The sequence below is a fragment of the Mesoplodon densirostris genome, chromosome 12 (genome assembly GCF_025265405.1).
Source record: "Mesoplodon densirostris isolate mMesDen1 chromosome 12, mMesDen1 primary haplotype, whole genome shotgun sequence".
Lineage (NCBI taxonomy): Eukaryota > Metazoa > Chordata > Mammalia > Artiodactyla > Ziphiidae > Mesoplodon > Mesoplodon densirostris.
The window spans coordinates 102,751,106-102,776,946 of NC_082672.1; positions in this window are offsets into that span (position 1 = coordinate 102,751,106).

Consider the following 25,841-nt stretch of genomic DNA (forward strand, 5'->3'; position numbering starts at 1 on the left):
CGCTGGGCCTGCGCATCCAGAGCCTGTGCTCCGCAACGGGAGAGGCCACAACAGTGAGAGGCCCGCATACCGCAAAAAGAAAAAGAAAAAAAAAAAAAAAAAGAAAGAAATGAAGCAAACTTTTAATCTCTGATAAATAAGGGGAGCTTACCCTGGAGGTAGCAGGAGCCACTTTAATTGTCCTCACATGGGGCAGTTTCTCCAACAGGTCCTCAGGGAGGACACAGAGTAAGTGTCAGGACACTGGTGATGCTGCTCAGGAATTACTCAGAGAGCCTCGTTAATGTGGACACAGGGTGGGAGTGTATGGATGCAGGTGGTTACTGAGTGTGGACTGAGGTGCTGTTGGACAAACCTCCCTGGTGGGTGGAGGAAGGCAAAGGGGAGGAACATTTCAGAAATGAGGAAGAGAACCTTTAGCTTTCTAGCTGTAGGGAACCTAATCAATTTGAAAGTGTCAGTCTGAAAAAGCTTAAACACTAACATTGCACTATGTTTCAGTATAGAGTCCCACGGCCCCTCTGCCCATTTCAAAGTCCCTCCAAATCCCCCTTCTTCTTGAAATGTTACAAGACTCTTTCAGCTTCCTTCTAATCAAATATGTTGCTCCTTCATTCATCGTCCATTCTGTTGGATTTTTGACTTATTTTATTGTGATGAAATATACATATTTATGCTTTTCATAATTTTGAAGTATACAGTTCACTAGCATTTCTTACTTTCACAATGCTGTGTACCCATCAACACAATCTACATCTTAATCTTTTTCATCATTACAACGTAACCTCTGTACCCATTAAATCATAATCCACCTTACTCCTGCCTCCTGACCTTGGTAATTTCTACTTCCGGTGTCTGTGAGTTTGCCTACACTAGGTACCTCATACAAGAGGAATCATATAATATTTGACTTTCTGCGCCTGCCTTATTTCACTAACAATACTATATTTTTTATATTATTTGGATCATTCATTTTGTAGCATAAGTCAATCTTTAATTCCTTTTTATGGTTGAAAATTATTCCATTCTATGTATATATCACATTTTATTTATCCATTCATCACCTCATGGACTTTGGATTGTTTCTATCTTTTGGCTACTAAGAATAATGCGACTATGAACATTAGTGTACACATTTCTGTATGGCACCATAATGGTGACAAATAATATTGTACATATTTCAAATATCATTGCATATAACAACACAAGGTGTGACTCTGAGGTGAACTATGGACTTTTCATTAGTAAAAATATACTTACATTGTTTCACTAATTGTAACAAATGTACTTCACCTATGCTATATATTACTAATAGCTGAAACTGGAGTGATAGGATACAGGTATTTTCTGTATTGCATATACAACTTTTATGTCAATATAATCCTGTTCTAAATAATGTCTAATAATTTAAAGAAATCTCAAAACATGGTTTCAGGGAGGGATGTGTTGTTGCTAACGTTCAAAAATCAGCTAATGTCTAAACCATAACTAGAGACCATCTTCCCTCTTAAACATGAACCAAATGTTGAATTTTAAACGCATGCCTCAGAGCACAGGGAGATCAGCTTGGTGCTTTGTGACCGCCTGGAGGGGTGGGATGGGGAGGGTGGGAGGGAGGGAGATGCATGAGGGAAGGGATGTGGGAACAGATGTATATGTATGACTGATTCACTTTGTTATAAAGCAGAAACTAATAAAAAATATAAAATTCAAAAAATAAATATATAAATACATAAATACATAAATGCATGTTTACTTCCATGGTTAAAACAGTACCAGCTGGCTTAGTAAGTTTCAATTTGAACTCATGGAATAAAAGAAGAATACTGCTTAATATTTCATAGCTTTTTCTTCAATATGAGGCACTGAATGAACTAGAATAATTATTCTTGAGTGAACCGAACGAGACATTTTCCACAGTACCTTCAGCTGGGTCATTTATAGGGTGCATCCTAAAATGTGGCCGGATGCGGATCTTTTTCAGCCAGCCTGGGGTTGATATTCTTGACCTCTGATGAGTGTTTCTTCTTCTCGCATCCTGGGAGCAGCATCCTGGGAAATGCATTACAATAGAGACAACTATTGACATCTTGCTGGCAGAAGACCATGGGGAAATTAGCAATAATTTATTCACAGTTCAATCCTTTGGTCCCTTTCCTCACCAGCTGCCCAGCAGAGCCTCCTGAATCAAAGTTGGACTTAGGAAGATCTTGCAGTTTGGTATGCAGTGAAAACACCCAACAGACAGGTTTTGTGGGCAAATATCTTTATTTAACTGAGAATGTCTAGAAACTCAGCAAACCATTGGGACCATGACTGATGGACAGGATTCAAATCCCGTTTAGAAGAAGCATGTACTTGGGAAAGATATGTAGATCCCTCTTTGCCTCAGTTCCCTGTTCTGAGATGTAGAAATGTTAATATGGCCTACTTGTAGCATTATGTCATGTGGCCAAAAATGATTGAATACCGGTAAAATGTTTGAAAAATAAAGGACCGGTGCTTCACAAATGCTCTATAAGTGTTCAATCCTGAATGATGGCAAGAAGAAGCTGGATATTTCGTAGCTGTTGAAAGGAGAGAAGGGATTTGACGGCTCCAAGTAAAGGGGGATTCAAGCTTACTCTTCAGCTTTTTCATGGAAACAATGCTTTACAGCTCATGGAGAATATCCATTACCATGTCTGACACCCAGCCCTGTTGGGGGTGAAGGGGAGGGCAAAGTAGGGGCTGTAACCCATATGTTATGGTGGAGGGTGTGGAAATTTAGAGAGATAAGTGACTGTCCAAGAGTCACAACCATGATGAATGATGGATCACGGACAGGACAGACAGAGCCAGTGCCTACCCTGAGCTCAATCCCTGGGGTAGATCTCTTGGTTCTGTCTTCACTGTATGCAGTGTTTCTTGCCCAGCACACAGAAACAGGGCCGGCACAAGGGATGGAAGACAGACTTTCCACAGGAGAAGGACATTTCGTTTCCTTAGCACAGAATCCGATAGTGAATATTAGCCTCAAAGGAGAAAGGTGGAGTGAATTTCCTCCATCTACTCCTGGAGGCTCCTTCTTTCTCGGACTCCTCCAGAACTGGGTGTGGCATGTGGGTACAAGCATGGGCTCCCTGCAAAAGGAAGGAGGCCTGCCTAGCACTAGGTGCTTCAGGTAAGGGGGGAGGACTCATCCCGAGGCTCTAATAGGAAACAGTTAGAATGAGGGAAGTGGCAGAGAGATGTATCAGAACCATTCAGAATGCTATGAGACCTACTAAGAGATGAGATTTCTTATTAAATGAAGTTGTAATTGACCCAGTAGTAGGGATGCTGAAACCCAGTTGTGTTCATTAAGAATCCAGCCATGGAGCAACTAAGTCCGTGAACCACAACTACTAAGCCTGTGCTCTAGAGCCCGCAAGTCACAACTACTCAGCCCACGTGCCAAAACTATTGAAGCCCATGCACCTAGAGCCCGTGCTCTGGAACAACAGAAGCCACCGAAATGAGAAGCCCGCGCACTGCAACGAAGACCCAACACAGCCAAATAATAATAATAATAATAATAATCCAGTAAACATTTGCCTGGGTGGTGATAGGATTTGTTTTCCAGGTTAAATGAGGCTCACTTGGTATAAAATCAATGCACACACTGAAAGTGTACAGTTTATTTACTTTTATATCCATACCCATTCATGATGCAGTGATGGGAATATTTTCTAGAAAGTTGGCACCAGTAACAGTGATGTTTAGGGGAACATAAATCAAGGGAAACACAACACAAAAAGTTCACATACACACACAGAGTCATACCACTCATTTCACATACAGACACACCCAGTCTCATGCACACAAACCTACACCACCTAACCGTAATACAGCTTCTTCCTGGGACTATAGTAATTGGTCACATTACTTGTAAATCACTTTCTATCACCAGGACCCCTACTCTCATTCCCAGCACAAATTTGGAATCAGTTTGCCCTCTACACTAAAACCAGCAAGAATGTCCCACTTTCTCATCTTCAAAGTTCTTCCGCCCCAAGTGACTGATTCCAGAATACATACCGTTTTCACGTTCTGGGAAGGCCACCTGCAATTACAGAAGAGAAAACACTATGAGGATAAGATCACAGTGATGCTCAGGTCTTTTGTTCATTTGCTGACAGTAGAAAACCTGATAAGAAACAGTGGTCCAGGGAACCCAGCAAGGGTTATCAGAGCAAACCTACTCAGGCTGAAAGGCAAGAACTTTGCTGGGAGGATGGAACTTCCAAGTCCATTTAGGTTGGAAATTACAGAATTCTTTGCCTAGAAGAAAAATCGCTGCAGGAGAGAGAGCTCCATACTCTACAGGCTGTAATGGATGCTGTCAATTGTAATGTCCTGTGGAATCAGGCACCATGAGTTGGTAATAGACTCTCACTCCACATTCTCCCAACCAAGGGAATTGTATGTATCTGGAAGGAATACCCTCAAATATACATAACTTAATTCTATTGAAAGAGAAATAAAGCAATATTTCTATCTCAGACCAGAAAAAATCCAGCTTGCCTTGGGGATCCACGGGGGCTTTTCTTCTGTCCTATCACGGTGCAGGTCATCCACCGAAACCTCAGGGAGAGCTGGAGGGACACAGAGTAACTGTCAGGACACTGGTGATGCGGCGCAGGAATTACTCAGGGGCTTTCTTCTCGATGAGGACATGGGGTGGTGTGTATGGATGTGGGAGGTTAGTAAGTGTGGGCTGAGCTGGTGTTGGGCCATCCTCTTTGGGGGATGAAGGAAGGCAAAGGACAAGAGGAAGGAAATGAAAACAGAGTTTTGGCTTTCTAGCTAAGGGGAGCCTCATCAGAAGGGAAGGGTCGATCTAAAAAATGGTAAACACTAAAATGCATGCTCTGTTTCAATGACACAGACCCATGACCCATCCTGCCTCTTTTGAGCTTCTGCTAAATTGCCACTGTCTCTTGATTTTTCCCAGATCACTCTTTCCCCAGCATCCACAATGCCAGCTACTGCATTTATCATGTCTTCTGTTGTATGATATTTTATACTTGATTAACAGCAACCTCCATTAAAGGACTGAATTCAATCCTAGACAAAATATGCTACATTTATTCACTAATCACCTGTCTTAAAGAAAATCAAATACACAAGATTTGACAAAACTGAAATCCTACCATTTAGATACAGCCACTATCAATCGTATCATATTTTTCTCCCAGTCTTTGTTTTCTATACAATGTACGTATGCCCATTGAGTCAGGGGCTGTCCATACTCTAGGGAGCTGTTCCATAAGTGGGACACTTCGTTATGAAGAGGGAGCCCGGACTGAGCACAGCCTGTCTCTAACCCAGCTGCGCAAGAGAAGTGTACAGGCTAACAGTCAGGTTCCACTTTGAGTCCTTGGGTGTGGGCTACAGGAATTGACCAATTCTAAGGCTTATGGTAATGTTATCCAATACAATAAAATAGCTCCCTGATTCTTATCTGCTTCTGGCCTTGTTTAAGCAATGACACCAGCACTGACAGATATGACCTGTACTGTGTACATGGGGTCTCACACCTCTCAGAATCTGTGAGCTGACCAGGAGAATGCAGGTCCTGAGGTGAATTTCACGTTAATGACTGTGCCAAAGTCAACTGATAAGTCCACCCATAGCTGCCCTGGATTCTGTGACCACTAAGGCCACCTGATGGGCAGGGTCTGGGCCTTTGGAGATGCTAGGACTTCCAGCCAAGGATACGGATGCAGGGACTCCCTTGCTCCATGACTGAGGATCCCTTGGCTGAGTGGTAAGTGCAGGTCAGGGATCCAGAGCACCCACATTGGGACCCACCCCTGGGTTCTCAGTTTGGCTTTTCCACTTAGGAGGTCAAGAGCTGAGAACATTTCTCTCTGCACCATCTCCTTCTGAGGAAAAGGAATATTAACCAAATCTGGGCAACAGCTGTGTTGAGGGAAGAACAAGGTAGTGTACAGACAGTGTGCAGTGGTGATGAGCTTTGTTGACAGGTGAATTGTGCTGTGTAAGAGGGAAATATCTCCTGAGGAAACACACACACGCTCACGCATGCAGGTTCACAATCACACCACATAGGCTCACACATGGACCCCACCCCAACCCTGATAGACACAAACCCGCATCCTCTAAATGATGCAGTTACTTCCAGGACCATAGAACTTGGGCACGGCTCTTTACTGGGAAATCACTCTCTAGCTCTACACCCCCAGCCCTCATCCCTGTAGGGACCCTGAATCAGGGTGTCTCTCCAAGCAAAGCCAGCAAGAGAGTCCCACCTTCTTCATCATCTAGATTGTTCCTCAGCACAGGGGTGAACTCTGAATACATACCGTTTTTGTTTGCTGTCCAATCCACCTGTGATTAGAGAAGAGAAAACAGTGTAAGGATCTCAGCATCCTGTGCTCTGTGGACACAGGTATTTCATCTCTTTTTTTGTCCTCAGAAAACCAAATGGGAAACGGTTGTTGAGTCAATGGCCCCAAAAGAAACCAGAGAAGACAGCTGTGGGAAAGGCTGGAGCTTTGCCTGGAAGATCTCTCAGGTCCACTTTGAGGAGCAAATACAAAAGTCTATTTCAAGGAGGGAAATTTTCTGCTGAGGAAAGTGTGTCTGACTCTACAGTTTCTAACTGATGTTGCCATCTTTTAAATGGCCTTTTGAATGAGTTATCTGTTGGGAAAGACCTTCACTCAGCATTCATCCAACCAAGCAAAATTGTATACATCAGCTGTCTTGAACATTGTAGATCTTCAGATCTGAAATCAATTGGAAAAGAAAGAAATGGGGCCTCCCTGGTGGCGCAGTGGTTAAGAGTCCGCCTGCCGATGCAGGGGATACGGGTTCGTGCCCCGGTCTGGGAGGATCCCATATGCCGCGGAGCGGCTGGGCCCGTGAGCCATGGCCGCTGGGCCTGCACATCCAGAGCCTGTGCTCCGCAACGGGAGAGGCCACAACAGTGAGAGGCCCGCATACCGCAAAAAGAAAAAAAAAAAAAAAAAAAGAAAGAAATGAAGCAAACTTTTAATCTCTGATAAATAAGGGGAGATTACCCTGGAGGTAGCAGGAGCCACTTTAATTGTCCTCACATGGGGCAGTTTCTCCAACAGGTCCTCAGGGGGCTCTAGGAGGACACAGAGTAAGTGTCAGGACACTGGTGATGCTGCTCAGGAATTACTCAGAGAGCCTCGTTAATGTGGACACAGGGTGGGAGTGTATGGATGCAGGTGGTTACTGAGTGTGGACTGAGGTGCTGTTGGACAAACCTCCCTGGTGGGTGGAGGAAGGCAAAGGGGAGGAACATTTCAGAAATGAGGAAGAGAACCTTTAGCTTTCTAGCTGTAGGGAACCTAATCAATTTGAAAGTGTCAGTCTGAAAAAGCTTAAACACTAACATTGCATTATGTTTCAGTATAGAGTCCCACGGCCCCTCTGCCCATTTCAAAGTCCCTCCAAATCCCCCTTCTTCTTGAAATGTTACAAGACTCTTTCAGCTTCCTTCTAATCAAATATGTTGCTCCTTCATTCATCGTCCATTCTGTTGGATTTTTGACTTATTTTATTGTGATGAAATATACATATTTATGCTTTTCATAATTTTGAAGTATACAGTTCACTAGCATTTCTTACTTTCACAATGCTGTGTACCCATCAACACAATCTACATCTTAATCTTTTTCATCATTACAACGTAACCTCTGTACCCATTAAATCATAATCCACCTTACTCCTGCCTCCTGACCTTGGTAATTTCTACTTCCGGTGTCTGTGAGTTTGCCTACACTAGGTACCTCATACAAGAGGAATCATATAATATTTGACTTTCTGCGCCTGCCTTATTTCACTAACAATACTATATTTTTTATATTATTTGGATCATTCATTTTGTAGCATAAGTCAATCTTTAATTCCTTTTTATGGTTGAAAATTATTCCATTCTATGTATATATCACATTTTATTTATCCATTCATCACCTCATGGACTTTGGATTGTTTCTATCTTTTGGCTACTAAGAATAATGCGACTATGAACATTAGTGTACACATTTCTGTATGGCACCATAATGGTGACAAATAATATTGTACATATTTCAAATATCATTGCATATAACAACACAAGGTGTGACTCTGAGGTGAACTATGGACTTTTCATTAGTAAAAATATACTTACATTGTTTCACTAATTGTAACAAATGTACTTCACCTATGCTATATATTACTAATAGCTGAAACTGGAGTGATAGGATACAGGTATTTTCTGTATTGCATATACAACTTTTATGTCAATATAATCCTGTTCTAAATAATGTCTAATAATTTAAAGAAATCTCAAAACATGGTTTCAGGGAGGGATGTGTTGTTGCTAACGTTCAAAAATCAGCTAATGTCTAAACCATAACTAGAGACCATCTTCCCTCTTAAACATGAACCAAATGTTGAATTTTAAACGCATGCCTCAGAGCACAGGGAGATCAGCTTGGTGCTTTGTGACCGCCTGGAGGGGTGGGATGGGGAGGGTGGGAGGGAGGGAGATGCATGAGGGAAGGGATGTGGGAACAGATGTATATGTATGACTGATTCACTTTGTTATAAAGCAGAAACTAATAAAAAAAATAAAATTCAAAAAATAAATATATAAATACATAAATACATAAATGCATGTTTACTTCCATGGTTAAAACAGTACCAGCTGGCTTAGTAAGTTTCAATTTGAACTCATGGAATAAAAGAAGAATACTGCTTAATATTTCATAGCTTTTTCTTCAATATGAGGCACTGAATGAACTAGAATAATTATTCTTGAGTGAACCGAACGAGACATTTTCCACAGTACCTTCAGCTGGGTCATTTATAGGGTGCATCCTAAAATGTGGCCGGATGCGGATCTTTTTCAGCCAGCCTGGGGTTGATATTCTTGACCTCTGATGAGTGTTTCTTCTTCTCGCATCCTGGGAGCAGCATCCTGGGAAATGCATTACAATAGAGACAACTATTGACATCTTGCTGGCAGAAGACCATGGGGAAATTAGCAATAATTTATTCACAGTTCAATCCTTTGGTCCCTTTCCTCACCAGCTGCCCAGCAGAGCCTCCTGAATCAAAGTTGGACTTAGGAAGATCTTGCAGTTTGGTATGCAGTGAAAACACCCAACAGACAGGTTTTGTGGGCAAATATCTTTATTTAACTGAGAATGTCTAGAAACTCAGCAAACCACTGGGACCATGACTGATGGACAGGATTCAAATCCCGTTTAGAAGAAGCATGTACTTGGGAAAGATATGTAGATCCCTCTTTGCCTCAGTTCCCTGTTCTGAGATGTAGAAATGTTAATATGGCCTACTTGTAGCATTATGTCATGTGGCCAAAAATGATTGAATACCGGTAAAATGTTTGAAAAATAAAGGACCGGTGCTTCACAAATGCTCTATAAGTGTTCAATCCTGAATGATGGCAAGAAGAAGCTGGATATTTCGTAGCTGTTGAAAGGAGAGAAGGGATTTGACGGCCCCAAGTAAAGGGGGATTCAAGCTTACTCTTCAGCTTTTTCATGGAAACAATGCTTTACAGCTCATGGAGAATATCCATTACCATGTCTGACACCCAGCCCTGTTGGGGGTGAAGGGGAGGGCAAAGTAGGGGCTGTAACCCATATGTTATGGTGGAGGGTGTGGAAATTTAGAGAGATAAGTGACTGTCCAAGAGTCACAACCATGATGAATGATGGATCACAGACAGGACAGACAGAGCCAGTGCTTACCCTGAGCTCAATCCCTGGGGTAGATCTCTTGGTTCTGTCTTCACTGTATGCAGTGTTTCTTGCCCAGCACACAGAAACAGGGCCGGCACAAGGGATGGAAGACAGACTTTCCACAGGAGAAGGACATTTCGTTTCCTTAGCACAGAATCCGATAGTGAATATTAGCCTCAAAGGAGAAAGGTGGAGTGAATTTCCTCCATCTACTCCTGGAGGCTCCTTCTTTCTCGGACTCCTCCAGAACTGGGTGTGGCATGTGGGTACAAGCATGGGCTCCCTGCAAAAGGAAGGAGGCCTGCCTAGCACTAGGTGCTTCAGGAAAGGGGGGAGGACTCATCCCGAGGCTCTAATAGGAAACAGTTAGAATGAGGGAAGTGGCAGAGAGATGTATCAGAACCATTCAGAATGCTATGAGACCTACTAAGAGATGAGATTTCTTATTAAATGAAGTTGTAATTGACCCAGTAGTAGGGATGCTGAAACCCAGTTTTGTTCATTAAGAATCCAGCCATGGAGCAACTAAGTCCGTGAACCACAACTACTAAGCCTGTGCTCTAGAGCCCGCAAGTCACAACTACTCAGCCCACGTGCCAAAACTATTGAAGCCCATGCACCTAGAGCCCGTGCTCTGGAACAACAGAAGCCACCGAAATGAGAAGCCCGCGCACTGCAACGAAGACCCAACACAGCCAAATAATAATAATAATAATAATAATCCAGTAAACATTTGCCTGGGTGGTGATAGGATTTGTTTTCCAGGTTAAATGAGGCTCACTTGGTATAAAATCAATGCACACACTGAAAGTGTACAGTTTATTTACTTTTATATCCATACCCATTCATGATGCAGTGATGGGAATATTTTCTAGAAAGTTGGCACCAGTAACAGTGATGTTTAGGGGAACATAAATCAAGGGAAACACAACACAAAAAGTTCACATACACACACAGAGTCATACCACTCATTTCACATACAGACACACCCAGTCTCATGCACACAAACCTACACCACCTAACCGTAATACAGCTTCTTCCTGGGACTATAGTAATTGGTCACATTACTTGTAAATCACTTTCTATCACCAGGACCCCTACTCTCATTCCCAGCACAAATTTGGAATCAGTTTGCCCTCTACACTAAAACCAGCAAGAATGTCCCACTTTCTCATCTTCAAAGTTCTTCCTCCCCAAGTGACTGATTCCAGAATACATACCGTTTTCACGTTCTGGGAAGGCCACCTGCAATTACAGAAGAGAAAACACTATGAGGATAAGATCACAGTGATGCTCAGGTCTTTTGTTCATTTGCTGACAGTAGAAAACCTGATAAGAAACAGTGGTCCAGGGAACCCAGCAAGGGTTATCAGAGCAAACCTACTCAGGCTGAAAGGCAAGAACTTTGCTGGGAGGATGGAACTTCCAAGTCCATTTAGGTTGGAAATTACAGAATTCTTTGCCTAGAAGAAAAATCGCTGCAGGAGAGAGAGCTCCATACTCTACAGGCTGTAATGGATGCTGTCAATTGTAATGTCCTGTGGAATCAGGCACCATGAGTTGGTAATAGACTCTCACTCCACATTCTCCCAACCAAGGGAATTGTATGTATCTGGAAGGAATACCCTCAAATATACATAACTTAATTCTATTGAAAGAGAAATAAAGCAATATTTCTATCTCAGACCAGAAAAAATCCAGCTTGCCTTGGGGATCCACTGGGGCTTTTCTTCTGTCCTATCACGGTGCAGGTCATCCACCGAAACCTCAGGGAGAGCTGGAGGGACACAGAGTAACTGTCAGGACACTGGTGATGCGGCGCAGGAATTACTCAGGGGCTTTCTTCTCGATGAGGACATGGGGTGGTGTGTATGGATGTGGGAGGTTAGTAAGTGTGGGCTGAGCTGGTGTTGGGCCATCCTCTTTGGGGGATGAAGGAAGGCAAAGGACAAGAGGAAGGAAATGAAAACAGAGTTTTGGCTTTCTAGCTAAGGGGAGCCTCATCAGAAGGGAAGGGTCGATCTAAAAAATGGTAAACACTAAAATGCATGCTCTGTTTCAATGACACAGACCCATGACCCATCCTGCCTCTTTTGAGCTTCTGCTAAATTGCCACTGTCTCTTGATTTTTCCCAGATCACTCTTTCCCCAGCATCCACAATGCCAGCTACTGCATTTATCATGTCTTCTGTTGTATGATATTTTATACTTGATTAACAGCAACCTCCATTAAAGGACTGAATTCAATCCTAGACAAAATATGCTACATTTATTCACTAATCACCTGTCTTAAAGAAAATCAAATACACAAGATTTGACAAAACTGAAATCCTACCATTTAGATACAGCCACTATCAATCGTATCATATTTTTCTCCCAGTCTTTGTTTTCTATACAATGTACGTATGCCCATTGAGTCAGGGGCTGTCCATACTCTAGGGAGCTGTTCCATAAGTGGGACACTTCGTTATGAAGAGGGAGCCCGGACTGAGCACAGCCTGTCTCTAACCCAGCTGCGCAAGAGAAGTGTACAGGCTAACAGTCAGGTTCCACTTTGAGTCCTTGGGTGTGGGCTACAGGAATTGACCAATTCTAAGGCTTATGGTAATGTTATCCAATACAATAAAATAGCTCCCTGATTCTTATCTGCTTCTGGCCTTGTTTAAGCAATGACACCAGCACTGACAGATATGACCTGTACTGTGTACATGGGGTCTCACACCTCTCAGAATCTGTGAGCTGACCAGGAGAATGCAGGTCCTGAGGTGAATTTCACGTTAATGACTGTGCCAAAGTCAACTGATAAGTCCACCCATAGCTGCCCTGGATTCTGTGACCACTAAGGCCACCTGATGGGCAGGGTCTGGGCCTTTGGAGATGCTAGGACTTCCAGCCAAGGATACGGATGCAGGGACTCCCTTGCTCCATGACTGAGGATCCCTTGGCTGAGTGGTAAGTGCAGGTCAGGGATCCAGAGCACCCACATTGGGACCCACCCCTGGGTTCTCAGTTTGGCTTTTCCACTTAGGAGGTCAAGAGCTGAGAACATTTCTCTCTGCACCATCTCCTTCTGAGGAAAAGGAATATTAACCAAATCTGGGCAACAGCTGTGTTGAGGGAAGAACAAGGTAGTGTACAGACAGTGTGCAGTGGTGATGAGCTTTGTTGACAGGTGAATTGTGCTGTGTAAGAGGGAAATATCTCCTGAGGAAACACACACACGCTCACGCATGCAGGTTCACAATCACACCACATAGGCTCACACATGGACCCCACCCCAACCCTGATAGACACAAACCCGCATCCTCTAAATGATGCAGTTACTTCCAGGACCATAGAACTTGGGCACGGCTCTTTACTGGGAAATCACTCTCTAGCTCTACACCCCCAGCCCTCATCCCTGTAGGGACCCTGAATCAGGGTGTCTCTCCAAGCAAAGCCAGCAAGAGAGTCCCACCTTCTTCATCATCTAGATTGTTCCTCAGCACAGGGGTGAACTCTGAATACATACCGTTTTTGTTTGCTGTCCAATCCACCTGTGATTAGAGAAGAGAAAACAGTGTAAGGATCTCAGCATCCTGTGCTCTGTGGACACAGGTATTTCATCTCTTTTTTTGTCCTCAGAAAACCAAATGGGAAACGGTTGTTGAGTCAATGGCCCCAAAAGAAACCAGAGAAGACAGCTGTGGGAAAGGCTGGAGCTTTGCCTGGAAGATCTCTCAGGTCCACTTTGAGGAGCAAATACAAAAGTCTATTTCAAGGAGGGAAATTTTCTGCTGAGGAAAGTGTGTCTGACTCTACAGTTTCTAGCTGATGTTGCCATCTTTTAAATGGCCTTTTGAATGAGTTATCTGTTGGGAAAGACCTTCACTCAGCATTCATCCAACCAAGCAAAATTGTATACATCAGCTGTCTTGAACATTGTAGATCTTCAGATCTGAAATCAATTGGAAAAGAAAGAAATGGGGCCTCCCTGGTGGCGCAGTGGTTAAGAGTCCGCCTGCCGATGCAGGGGATACGGGTTCGTGCCCCGGTCTGGGAGGATCCCATATGCCGCGGAGCGGCTGGGCCCGTGAGCCATGGCCGCTGGGCCTGCGCATCCAGAGCCTGTGCTCCGCAACGGGAGAGGCCACAACAGTGAGAGGCCCGCATACCGCAAAAAGAAAAAGAAAAAAAAAAAGAAAGAAATGAAGCAAACTTTTAATCTCTGATAAATAAGGGGAGCTTACCCTGGAGGTAGCAGGAGCCACTTTGATTGTCCTCACATGGGGCAGTTTCTCCAACAGGTCCTCAGGGGGCTCTAGGAGGACACAGAGTAAGTGTCAGGACACTGGTGATGCTGCTCAGGAATTACTCAGAGAGCCTCGTTAATGTGGACACAGGGTGGGAGTGTATGGATGCAGGTGGTTACTGAGTGTGGACTGAGGTGCTGTTGGACAAACCTCCCTGGTGGGTGGAGGAAGGCAAAGGGGAGGAACATTTCAGAAATGAGGAAGAGAACCTTTAGCTTTCTAGCTGTAGGGAACCTAATCAATTTGAAAGTGTCAGTCTGAAAAAGCTTAAACACTAACATTGCACTATGTTTCAGTATAGAGTCCCACGGCCCCTCTGCCCATTTCAAAGTCCCTCCAAATCCCCCTTCTTCTTGAAATGTTACAAGACTCTTTCAGCTTCCTTCTAATCAAATATGTTGCTCCTTCATTCATCGTCCATTCTGTTGGATTTTTGACTTATTTTATTGTGATGAAATATACATATTTATGCTTTTCATAATTTTGAAGTATACAGTTCACTAGCATTTCTTACTTTCACAATGCTGTGTACCCATCAACACAATCTACATCTTAATCTTTTTCATCATTACAACGTAACCTCTGTACCCATTAAATCATAATCCACCTTACTCCTGCCTCCTGACCTTGGTAATTTCTACTTCCGGTGTCTGTGAGTTTGCCTACACTAGGTACCTCATACAAGAGGAATCATATAATATTTGACTTTCTGCGCCTGCCTTATTTCACTAACAATACTATATTTTTTATATTATTTGGATCATTCATTTTGTAGCATAAGTCAATCTTTAATTCCTTTTTATGGTTGAAAATTATTCCATTCTATGTATATATCACATTTTATTTATCCATTCATCACCTCATGGACTTTGGATTGTTTCTATCTTTTGGCTACTAAGAATAATGCGACTATGAACATTAGTGTACACATTTCTGTATGGCACCATAATGGTGACAAATAATATTGTACATATTTCAAATATCATTGCATATAACAACACAAGGTGTGACTCTGAGGTGAACTATGGACTTTTCATTAGTAAAAATATACTTACATTGTTTCACTAATTGTAACAAATGTACTTCACCTATGCTATATATTACTAATAGCTGAAACTGGAGTGATAGGATACAGGTATTTTCTGTATTGCATATACAACTTTTATGTCAATATAATCCTGTTCTAAATAATGTCTAATAATTTAAAGAAATCTCAAAACATGGTTTCAGGGAGGGATGTGTTGTTGCTAACGTTCAAAAATCAGCTAATGTCTAAACCATAACTAGAGACCATCTTCCCTCTTAAACATGAACCAAATGTTGAATTTTAAACGCATGCCTCAGAGCACAGGGAGATCAGCTTGGTGCTTTGTGACCGCCTGGAGGGGTGGGATGGGGAGGGTGGGAGGGAGGGAGATGCATGAGGGAAGGGATGTGGGAACAGATGTATATGTATGACTGATTCACTTTGTTATAAAGCAGAAACTAATAAAAAAAATAAAATTCAAAAAATAAATATATAAATACATAAATACATAAATGCATGTTTACTTCCATGGTTAAAACAGTACCAGCTGGCTTAGTAAGTTTCAATTTGAACTCATGGAATAAAAGAAGAATACTGCTTAATATTTCATAGCTTTTTCTTCAATATGAGGCACTGAATGAACTAGAATAATTATTCTTGAGTGAACCGAACGAGACATTTTCCACAGTACCTTCAGCTGGGTCATTTATAGGGTGCATCCTAAAATGTGGCCGGATGCGGATCTTTTTCAGCCAGCCTGGGGTTGATATTCTTGACCTCTGATGAGTGTTTCTTCTTCTCGCATCCTGGGAGCAGCATCCTGGGAAATGCATTACAATAGAGACAACTATTGACATCTTGCTGGCAGAAGACCATGGGGAAATTAGCAATAATTTATTCACAGTTCAATCCTTTGGTCCCTTTCCTCACCAGCTGCCCAGCAGAGCCTCCTGAATCAAAGTTGGACTTAGGAAGATCTTGCAGTTTGGTATGCAGTGAAAACACCCAACAGACAGGTTTTGTGGGCAAATATCTTTATTTAACTGAGAATGTCTAGAAACTCAGCAAACCACTGGGACCATGACTGATGGACAGGATTCAAATCCCGTTTAGAAGAAGCATGTACTTGGGAAAGATATGTAGATCCCTCTTTGCCTCAGTTCCCTGTTCTGAGATGTAGAAATGTTAATATGGCCTACTTGTAGCATTATGTCATGTGGCCAAAAATGATTGAATACCGGTAAAATGTTTGAAAAATAAAGGACCGGTGCTTCACAAATGCTCTATAAGTGTTCAATCCTGAATGATGGCAAGAAGAAGCTGGATATTTCGTAGCTGTTGAAAGGAGAGAAGGGATTTGACGGCTCCAAGTAAAGGGGGATTCAAGCTTACTCTTCAGCTTTTTCATGGAAACAATGCTTTACAGCTCATGGAGAATATCCATTACCATGTCTGACACCCAGCCCTGTTGGGGGTGAAGGGGAGGGCAAAGTAGGGGCTGTAACCCATATGTTATGGTGGAGGGTGTGGAAATTTAGAGAGATAAGTGACTGTCCAAGAGTCACAACCATGATGAATGATGGATCACGGACAGGACAGACAGAGCCAGTGCTTACCCTGAGCTCAATCCCTGGGGTAGATCTCTTGGTTCTGTCTTCACTGTATGCAGTGTTTCTTGCCCAGCACACAGAAACAGGGCCGGCACAAGGGATGGAAGACAGACTTTCCACAGGAGAAGGACATTTCGTTTCCTTAGCACAGAATCCGATAGTGAATATTAGCCTCAAAGGAGAAAGGTGGAGTGAATTTCCTCCATCTACTCCTGGAGGCTCCTTCTTTCTCGGACTCCTCCAGAACTGGGTGTGGCATGTGGGTACAAGCATGGGCTCCCTGCAAAAGGAAGGAGGCCTGCCTAGCACTAGGTGCTTCAGGAAAGGGGGGAGGACTCATCCCGAGGCTCTAATAGGAAACAGTTAGAATGAGGGAAGTGGCAGAGAGATGTATCAGAACCATTCAGAATGCTATGAGACCTACTAAGAGATGAGATTTCTTATTAAATGAAGTTGTAATTGACCCAGTAGTAGGGATGCTGAAACCCAGTTTTGTTCATTAAGAATCCAGCCATGGAGCAACTAAGTCCGTGAACCACAACTACTAAGCCTGTGCTCTAGAGCCCGCAAGTCACAACTACTCAGCCCACGTGCCAAAACTATTGAAGCCCATGCACCTAGAGCCCGTGCTCTGGAACAACAGAAGCCACCGAAATGAGAAGCCCGCGCACTGCAACGAAGACCCAACACAGCCAAATAATAATAATAATAATAATAATCCAGTAAACATTTGCCTGGGTGGTGATAGGATTTGTTTTCCAGGTTAAATGAGGCTCACTTGGTATAAAATCAATGCACACACTGAAAGTGTACAGTTTATTTACTTTTATATCCATACCCATTCATGATGCAGTGATGGGAATATTTTCTAGAAAGTTGGCACCAGTAACAGTGATGTTTAGGGGAACATAAATCAAGGGAAACACAACACAAAAAGTTCACATACACACACAGAGTCATACCACTCATTTCACATACAGACACACCCAGTCTCATGCACACAAACCTACACCACCTAACCGTAATACAGCTTCTTCCTGGGACTATAGTAATTGGTCACATTACTTGTAAATCACTTTCTATCACCAGGACCCCTACTCTCATTCCCAGCACAAATTTGGAATCAGTTTGCCCTCTACACTAAAACCAGCAAGAATGTCCCACTTTCTCATCTTCAAAGTTCTTCCTCCCCAAGTGACTGATTCCAGAATACATACCGTTTTCACGTTCTGGGAAGGCCACCTGCAATTACAGAAGAGAAAACACTATGAGGATAAGATCACAGTGATGCTCAGGTCTTTTGTTCATTTGCTGACAGTAGAAAACCTGATAAGAAACAGTGGTCCAGGGAACCCAGCAAGGGTTATCAGAGCAAACCTACTCAGGCTGAAAGGCAAGAACTTTGCTGGGAGGATGGAACTTCCAAGTCCATTTAGGTTGGAAATTACAGAATTCTTTGCCTAGAAGAAAAATCGCTGCAGGAGAGAGAGCTCCATACTCTACAGGCTGTAATGGATGCTGTCAATTGTAATGTCCTGTGGAATCAGGCACCATGAGTTGGTAATAGACTCTCACTCCACATTCTCCCAACCAAGGGAATTGTATGTATCTGGAAGGAATACCCTCAAATATACATAACTTAATTCTATTGAAAGAGAAATAAAGCAATATTTCTATCTCAGACCAGAAAAAATCCAGCTTGCCTTGGGGATCCACGGGGGCTTTTCTTCTGTCCTATCACGGTGCAGGTCATCCACCGAAACCTCAGGGAGAGCTGGAGGGACACAGAGTAACTGTCAGGACACTGGTGATGCGGCGCAGGAATTACTCAGGGGCTTTCTTCTCGATGAGGACATGGGGTGGTGTGTATGGATGTGGGAGGTTAGTAAGTGTGGGCTGAGCTGGTGTTGGGCCATCCTCTTTGGGGGATGAAGGAAGGCAAAGGACAAGAGGAAGGAAATGAAAACAGAGTTTTGGCTTTCTAGCTAAGGGGAGCCTCATCAGAAGGGAAGGGTCGATCTAAAAAATGGTAAACACTAAAATGCATGCTCTGTTTCAATGACACAGACCCATGACCCATCCTGCCTCTTTTGAGCTTCTGCTAAATTGCCACTGTCTCTTGATTTTTCCCAGATCACTCTTTCCCCAGCATCCACAATGCCAGCTACTGCATTTATCATGTCTTCTGTTGTATGATATTTTATACTTGATTAACAGCAACCTCCATTAAAGGACTGAATTCAATCCTAGACAAAATATGCTACATTTATTCACTAATCACCTGTCTTAAAGAAAATCAAATACACAAGATTTGACAAAACTGAAATCCTACCATTTAGATACAGCCACTATCAATCGTATCATATTTTTCTCCCAGTCTTTGTTTTCTATACAATGTACGTATGCCCATTGAGTCAGGGGCTGTCCATACTCTAGGGAGCTGTTCCATAAGTGGGACACTTCGTTATGAAGAGGGAGCCCGGACTGAGCACAGCCTGTCTCTAACCCAGCTGCGCAAGAGAAGTGTACAGGCTAACAGTCAGGTTCCACTTTGAGTCCTTGGGTGTGGGCTACAGGAATTGACCAATTCTAAGGCTTATGGTAATGTTATCCAATACAATAAAATAGCTCCCTGATTCTTATCTGCTTCTGGCCTTGTTTAAGCAATGACACCAGCACTGACAGATATGACCTGTACTGTGTACATGGGGTCTCACACCTCTCAGAATCTGTGAGCTGACCAGGAGAATGCAGGTCCTGAGGTGAATTTCACGTTAATGACTGTGCCAAAGTCAACTGATAAGTCCACCCATAGCTGCCCTGGATTCTGTGACCACTAAGGCCACCTGATGGGCAGGGTCTGGGCCTTTGGAGATGCTAGGACTTCCAGCCAAGGATACGGATGCAGGGACTCCCTTGCTCCATGACTGAGGATCCCTTGGCTGAGTGGTAAGTGCAGGTCAGGGATCCAGAGCACCCACATTGGGACCCACCCCTGGGTTCTCAGTTTGGCTTTTCCACTTAGGAGGTCAAGAGCTGAGAACATTTCTCTCTGCACCATCTCCTTCTGAGGAAAAGGAATATTAACCAAATCTGGGCAACAGCTGTGTTGAGGGAAGAACAAGGTAGTGTACAGACAGTGTGCAGTGGTGATGAGCTTTGTTGACAGGTGAATTGTGCTGTGTAAGAGGGAAATATCTCCTGAGGAAACACACACACGCTCACGCATGCAGGTTCACAATCACACCACATAGGCTCACACATGGACCCCACCCCAACCCTGATAGACACAAACCCGCATCCTCTAAATGATGCAGTTACTTCTAAGACCATAGAACTTGGGCATGGCTCTTTACTGGGAAATCACTCTCTAGCTCTACACCCCCAGCCCTCATCCCTGTAGGGACCCTGAATCAGGGTGTCTCTCCAAGCAAAGCCAGCAAGAGAGTCCCACCTTCTTCATCATCTAGATTGTTCCTCAGCACAGGGGTGAACTCTGAATACATACCGTTTTTGTTTGCTGTCCAATCCACCTGTGATTAGAGAAGAGAAAACAGTGTAAGGATCTCAGCATCCTGTGCTCTGTGGACACAGGTATTTCATCTCTTTTTTTGTCCTCAGAAAACCAAATGGGAAACGGTTGTTGAGTCAATGGCCCCAAAAGAAACCAGAGAAGACAGCTGTGGGAAAGGCTGGAGCTTTGCCTGGAAGATCTCTCAGGTCCACTTTGAGGAGCAAATACAAAAGTCTATTTCAAGGAGGGAAATTTTCTGCTGAGGAAAGTGTGTTTGACTCTACAGTTTCTAAGTGGTGTTGCCATTTTTTAAATGGCCTTTTGAATGAGTTATCTGTTGGGAAAGACCTTCACTCAGCATTCATCCAACCAAGCAAAATTGTATACATCAGCTGTCTTGAACATTGTAGATCTTCAGATCTGAAATCAATTGGAAAAGAAAGAAATGAAGCAAACTTTTAATCTCTGATAAATAAGGGGAGGTTACCCTGGAGGTAGCAGGAGCCACTTTGATTGTCCTCACATGGGGCAGTTTCTCCAACAGGTCCTCAGGGGGCTCTAGGAGGACACAGAGTAAGTGTCAGGACACTGGTGATGCTGCTCAGGAATTACTCAGAGAGCCTCGTTAATGTGGACACAGGGTGGGAGTGTATGGATGCAGGTGGTTACTGAGTGTGGACTGAGGTGCTGTTGGACAAACCTCGCTGGTGGGTGGAGGAAGGCAAAGGGGAGGAACATTTCAGAAATGAGGAAGAGAACCTTTAGCTTTCTAGCTGTAGGGAACCTAATCAATTTGAAAGTGTCAGTCTGAAAAAGCTTAAACACTAACATTGCATTATGTTTCAGTATAGAGTCCCACGGCCCCTCTGCCCATTTCAAAGTCCCTCCAAATCCCCCTTCTTCTTGAAATGTTACAAGACTCTTTCAGCTTCCCTCTAATCAAATATATTGTTCCTTCATTCATCGTCCATTCTGTTGGATTTTTGACTTATTTTATTGTGATGAAATATACATATTTATGCTTTTCATAATTTTGAAGTATACAGTTCACTAGCATTTCTTACTTTCACAATGCTGTGTACCCATCAACACAATCTACATCTTAATCTTTTTCATCATTTCAACGTAACCTCTGTACCAATTAAATCATAATCCACCTTACTCCTGCCTCCTGACCTTGGTAATTTCTACTTCTGGTGTCTGTGAGTTTGCCTACACTAGGTACCTCATACAAGTGGAATCATATAATATTTGTCTTTCTGCGCCTGCCTTATTTCACTAACAATAATATATTTTTTATATTATTTGGATCATTCATTTTGTAGCATAATTCAATCTTTAATTCCTTTTTATGGTTGAAAATTATTCCATTCGGTGTATATATCACATTTTATTTATCCATTCATCACCTCATGGACTTTGGATTGTTTCTATCTTTTGGCTACTAAGAATAATGCGACTGTGAACATTAGTGTACACATTTCTGTATGGCACCATAATGGTGACAAATAATATTGTACATATTTCAAATATCATTGAATATAACAACACAAGGTGTGACTCTGAGGTGAACTATGGACTTTTCATTAGTAAAAATATACTTACATTGTTTCACTAATTGTAACAAATGTACTTCACCTATGCTATATATTATTAATAGCTGAAACTGGAGTGATAGGATACAGGAATTTTCTGTATTGCATGTACAACTTTTATGTCAATATAATCCTGTTCTAAATAATGTCTAATAATTTAAAGATATCTCAAAACATGGTTTCAGGGAGGGATGTGTTGTTGGTGACGTTCAAAAATCAGCTAATGTCTAAACCATAACTAGAGACCATCTTCCCTTTTAAACATGAACCAAATGTTGAATTTTAAATGCATGCTGCAGAGCACAGGGAGAACAGCTCAGTGCTTTGTGACCGCCTGGAGGGGTGGGATGGGGAGGGTGGGAGGGAGGGAGATGCATGAGGGAAGGGATGTGGGAACAGATGTATATGTATGACTGATTCACTTTGTTATAAAGCAGAAACTAATAAAAAAAAATAAAATTCAAAAAATAAATAAATAAATAAATAAATAAATAAATAAATAAATAAATAAATGCATGTTTACTTCCATGGTTAAAACAGTACCAGCTGGCTTAGTAAGTTTCAATTTGAACACATGGAATAAAAGAAGAATACTGCTTAATATTTCATAGCATTTTCTTCAATATGAGGCACTGAATCAACTAGAATAATTATTCTTGAGTGAACCGAACAAGACATTTTCCACAGTACCTTCAGCTGGGTCATTTATAGGGTGCATCCTAAAATGTGGCCGGATGCGGATCTTTTTCAGCCAGCCTGGGGTTGATATTCTTGACCTCTGATGAGTGTTTCTTCTTCTCACAATCTGGGAGCAGCATCCTGGGAAATGCATTACAATAGAGACAACTATTGACATCTTGCTGGCAGAAGACCATGGGGAAATTAGCAATAATTTATTCACAGTTCAATCCTTTGGTCCCTTTCCTCACCAGCGGCCCAAGAGCCTCCTGAATCAAAGTTGGACGTAGGAAGATCTTGAAGTTTGGTATGCAGTGAAAACACCCAAGAGACAGGTTTTGTGGGCAAATATCTTTATTTAACTGAGAATGTCTAGAAACTCAGCAAACCATTGGGACCATGACTGATGGACTGGATTCAAATCCCGTTTAGAAGAAGCATGTACTTGGGAAAGATATGTAGATCCCTCTTTGCCTCAGTACCCTGTTCTGAGATGTAGAAATGTTAATATGGCCTACATTTAGCATTATGTCACGTGGCCAAAAATGATTGAATACAGGTAAAATGTTTGAAAAATAAAGGACCGGTGCTTCACAAATGTTCTATAAGTGTTCAATCCTGAATGATGGCAAGAAGAAGCTGGATATTTTGTAGCTGTTGGAAGGAGAGAAGGGATTTGACGGCTCCATGGAAAGGGGGATTCAAGCTGACTCCTCAGCTTTTTAATGGGAACAATGCTTTACAGCTTATGGAGAATATCCATTATCATGTCTGACACCCAGCCCTGTTGAGGGTGAAGGGGAGGGCAAAGTGGGGGCTGTAACCCATATGTTATGGTGGAGGGTGTGGAAATTTAGAGAGATAAGTGACTGCCCAAGAGTCACAACCATGATGAATGATGGATCACGGACAGGACAGACAGAGCCAGTGCCTACCCTGAGCTCAATCCCTCGGGTAGATCTCTTGGTTCTGTCTTCACTGTATGCAGTGTTCCTTGCCCAGCACACAGAAACAGGGCCGGCACAAGTGATGGAAGACAGACTTTCCACAGGAGAAGGACATTTCGTTTACTTAGCACAGAATCCGATAGTGAATATTAGCCTCAAAGGAGAAAGGTGGAGTGAATTTCCTCCATCTACTCCTGGAGGCTCCTTCTTTCTCGGATTCCTCCAGAACTGGGTGTGGCATGTGGGTACAAGCATGGGCTCCCTTCAAAATGAAGGAGGCCTGCCTAGCACTAGGTGCTTCAGGTAAGGGGGGAGGACTCATCCCGAGGCTCTAATAGGAAACAGTTAGAATGAGGGAAATGGCAGAGAGATGTATCAGAACCATTCAGAATGCAATGAGACCTACTAAGAGATGAGATTTCTTATTAAATGAAGTTGTAATTGACCCAGTAGTAGGCATGCTGAAACCCAGTTTTGTTCATTAAGAATCCAGCCATGGAGCAACTAAGCCCGTGCACCACAACTACTTAGCCTGTGCTCTAGAGCCCGCAAGTCACAACTACTGAGCCCACGTGCCACAACTATTGAAGCCCATGCACCTAGAGCCCACGCTCTGGAACAACAGAAGCCACCGAAATGAGAAGGCTGCACAGGGCAACGAAGACACAACACAGCCAAAAAAAAAAAAAAAGAATCCAGTAAACATTTGCCTGGGTGGTGATAGGATTTGTTTTCCAGGTTAAATGAGGCTCACTTGGTATAAAATCAATGCACACATTGAAAGTGTACAGTTTATTTACTTTTATATCCATAGCCATTCATGATGCAGTGGTGATGGGAATATTTTCTAGAAAGTTGGCACCAGTAACAGTGATGTTTAGGGGAACATAAATCAAGGGAAACACAACACAAAAAGTTCACATACACACACAGAATCATACCACTCATTTCACATACAGACACACCCAGTCTCATGCACACAAACCTACACCACCTAACCGTAATACAGCTTCTTCCTGGGACTATAGTAATTGGTCACGTTACTTGTAAATCACTTTCTATCACCAGGACCCCTACTCTCATTCCCAGCACAAATTTGGAATCAGTTTGCCCTCTACACTAAAACCAGCAAGAATGTCCCACTTTCTCATCTTCAAAGTTCTTCCGCCCCAAGTGACTGATTCCAGAATACATACCGTTTTCACGTTCTGTGAAGGCCACCTGCAATTACAGAAGAGAAAACACTATGAGGATAAGATCACAGTGATGCTCAGGTCTTTTGTTCATTTGCTGACAGTAGAAAACCTGATAAGAAACAGTGGTCCAGGGAACCCAGCAAGGGTTATCAGAGCAAACCTACTCAGGCTGAAAGGCAAGAACTTTGCTGGGAGGATGGAACTTCCAAGTCCATTTAGGTTGGAAATTACAGAATACTTTTCCTAGAGGAAAAATAGCTGCAGGAGAGAGAGCTCCATACTCTACAGGCTGTAATGGATGCTGTCAATTGTAATGTCCTGTGGAATCAGGCACCATGAGTTGGTCATAGACTCTCACTCCACATTCTCCCAACCAAGGGAATTGTATGTATCTGGAAGGAATACCCTCAAATATTCATAACTTAATTCTATTGAAAGAGAAATAAAGCAATATTTCTATCTCAGACCAGAAAAAATCCAGCTTACCGTGGGGATCGACGGAGGCTTTTCCTCTGTCCTATCATGGTGCAGGTCATCCGCCACATCCTCAGGGAGAGCTGGACGGACACAGAGTAACTGTCAGGACACTGGTGATGCGGCTCAGGAATTACTCAGGGGCTTTCCTCTCGATGAGGACATGGGGTGGTGTGTATGGATGTGGGAGGTTAGTAAGTGTGGGCTGAGCTGGTGTTGGGCCATCCTCTTTGGGGGATGAAGGAAGGCAAAGGACAAGAGGAAGGAAGTGAAAACAGAGCTTTGGCTTTCTAGCTAAGGGGAATCTAATCAGAAGGGAAGGGTCGATCTAAAAAATGGTAAACACTAAATTGCATGCTCTGTTTCAATGACACAGACCCATGACCCATCCTGCCTCTTTTGAGCTTCTGCTCAATTGCCACTGTCGATTGATTTTTCCCAGATCACTCTTTCCCCAGCATCCACAATGCCAGCTACTGCATTTACCATGTCTTCTGTTGTATGATATTTTATACTTGATTAACAGCAACCTCCATTAAAGGACTGAATTCAATCCTAGACAAAATATGCTATATTTATTCACTAATCACTTGTCTTAAAGAAAATCAGATACACAAGATTTGACAAAACTGAAGTCCTACCATTTAGATACAGCCACTATCAATCGTATCATATTTTTCTCCCAGTCTTTGTTTTCTACACAATGTACGTATGCCCACTGAGTCAGGGGCTGTCCATACT